This window comes from Panthera uncia, chromosome D2 (genome assembly GCF_023721935.1).
Source record: "Panthera uncia isolate 11264 chromosome D2, Puncia_PCG_1.0, whole genome shotgun sequence".
Taxonomy (NCBI): domain Eukaryota; kingdom Metazoa; phylum Chordata; class Mammalia; order Carnivora; family Felidae; genus Panthera; species Panthera uncia.
In genome coordinates, this window is record NC_064818.1 from 61,465,763 (window position 1) to 61,468,527 (window position 2,765).

Sequence of the window (2,765 nt, forward strand, 5' to 3'; positions counted from 1 at the left end):
CATACTGTTGTTTAACTGTATATAGATACTGTTGTGATTTCAAAAGCATAAAATTTCTTGAAGGTTTTACTTAAATCTTAATAGTCCCTTGTCGTTTATTTTTCCATTAAGTGGCTAATATGGTTATGACAAGGTCATGGGAAGTGTCCATGAAGTTCCTGAGCATTAAGGGAGAAAGGGCACACACACACACACACACACACACACAGAGAAAGCTGAAAAATACTCTCTTAAGAGTAGAGTTACTACTGTGGCCAGTAATAGCTATGGTTCTGTGAGATTGTAACCGTATCAGGTGTGTCTATACAGAGTTGGATTTTTTTTTCCCAAAACAGGTTCTGTTCATTTAAATAAGGCCAGAATAGAAACAGCCATCTACATTTCCTGTTGTACTTATCTTTATTTGTTCTTTGTGTTTTTATATATTAATGAAAGAATACAAGTATGAGTTTGGAAAATACCTCAAAATCTAAGAAATAAACTCTGCCCCACATCCATAGGTATGAACCTCTTATAGCTCTGTTGTTGCCTTATGTGGTCCCCTTCTTTTGGCTATCATTCATTGGCCACTAAGAGGTGGGGTACACCTTAATCCAGTATTGGCCAATCAAATTCTCTCTTCCAGAAATTTTGAGGTTTAGAGAACTAGTGGAGTTCTTGTCTGGAATTGTGGTAATGGAACTCAGTGGTTACAAATTGAATCAATGAAAGTGAATCTCCAGAAATGGTAAGATGAATGACACAAAAAGAAGACCTATGAATCGATAGAAGATCTCAAAGTTTCTAATAGCTTCCTAGCCCTTTGTGAATCCTAGATTAACCTCTTTCATCAAAAGGACTTGACCATCAGTGGACCCACGAGCTGCACCTAGGCAATTGGAGGCTACTCACCCTCTCCTCTGCCTTTGGAATATTCTTCCAACTGTTCCCCCAGACCTCTGCCCTAACAAAGCTTATATGCAAGAGTGGGAAATACAAAATAAGGAGAATAGGTGTTTAAAGTACACGGTATGATAGATAGTGATAAGTGCTAAGAGAAAAATAAAGTGTGGTAGGAAGCGTCATGGATGGAAGTTCAATTATGATTAGCTGACTAGTTAAAATCTCAGTGAGAAGATGACATTTCAGTGAAGTGAAGGGAATGGACTTGAAGTAATGAGGAAGGGCCTTCCAGGCAGAGGGAACAGCGAGTACCAGTGCAGGAGCTTCCCTACAGGTGTGGAAGAGAGTAAGTGAGGAAAGGGGTTAAGAGGTGGTGAGATCAGAGAGATGATGGTTACAACAAGCTCTCCTAGTCTGTCTTACTCTGAAAGTGTTAGGAAGCCATTGGATCATTTTGAGCAAAGGAATGGCATGAACTGTTTAAGTTTTAACGGGGTCACTTTTAGAAGTCATCATTTTCCATTTCTTTGATTAGGAAAATATGAGCTGGTCTTTTCCACTTACAGTACATAAAAAATTCTTAACTAAGACGTCCTTTGTCTATATGTTTGAACCAGAAAGCAAATCGTTGCTAAAGAGAGGTTATATCCATGTTTTAAACAATGTTTTTTTTTTTTTAATGCTTTTCTTTTTTAATTGGTGTGTTGCAGGGTTGTTTGTCTTGTGTCTCTGACTGTACTCAGCAGCACAGGCTTTTGGTGCTGGGATTTGAAAGACATTGAGGAGCAAATGAGTTAACCTTTAATAACAGTGGGAAATACCATATTTGCAATGGCCTCTGGACTCCACTGGCTCATGGTTCTCTCCACTGAGACTGCTCCTAGTAACCCGGCAGGAAAACAATTTTGTAGGAAGGGAATACATTTAAACATCTGCAAACCTTTCAGCAGATGAAACCTCCAAAAATGTAGCCATGAAACTGAATTACAAAACACTAGGTAAGTTAACGAGGAAGATATATCTCGATAGAGAAAGGTCATCATTTATTTTTGGAAATTCATACCTTCACTGATCTATTAAAACCAAAATTCCAGAATCAAATTTGAATATATCTGAGAAATAATAATTCATTTTGGGTTGAATAAGTTTTTAAATGGAGTAAATCTTAAATATTATAAAATTGGGGTATTAAGAAGGAGTTAGTTGCAAAAACAAAACATTCTATCCTTTCCTCTTAACAAATTCCTTAGAAATACCAATGCATGAACACAAACTATCTACATAACTCTAGGGCAACTCATTGGCTTTGGGATTAGAAGGCTGAAATAATCTCCCTATAAAAATATAGGATGGCTTATTTACAATTATGGCCAATAATTACTAAAGTGTGACATGCATGTTAAGTTGGAATGGTTCAGGGACCATCAGATGATTTTGCTTTATAGGCAGAAAACGAAGTGAATATTGCAGGAAGGCAGCTGGGGAGGAGAGGGGTTGTGACTCCAGTTGCTTTATTATTTTATCCAATTTGATGCCTGCTTCTTTTCTTCTCACCTGGGGCCCTCCAATATGACGTGTGCAATTTTAAAGAAAACTGGAGGGTAAAATGAATAAAATGAGGCTTCTGTTCCCAGTACCTCAATCCTTGCCAACTGAGAGTCACAAAGGGAATTTAGCCTCATTGAAGGGCAGTGGGTCAGACCACAGAATCCACAGAGCTGCTCTTAAGGCTCACTCTTCTTGCTGGGTATCATTACCTTAGGAGCCAATGGTCATATGACTGTGCAGCATGTCTGTTGTCAGAGAAAGGCAGTAAATTGGGTTGCTGGAACAAAGAAAGCTCAGTGCATCAAATTGGAGTCCACGCTACTGTCCAAAGCAGG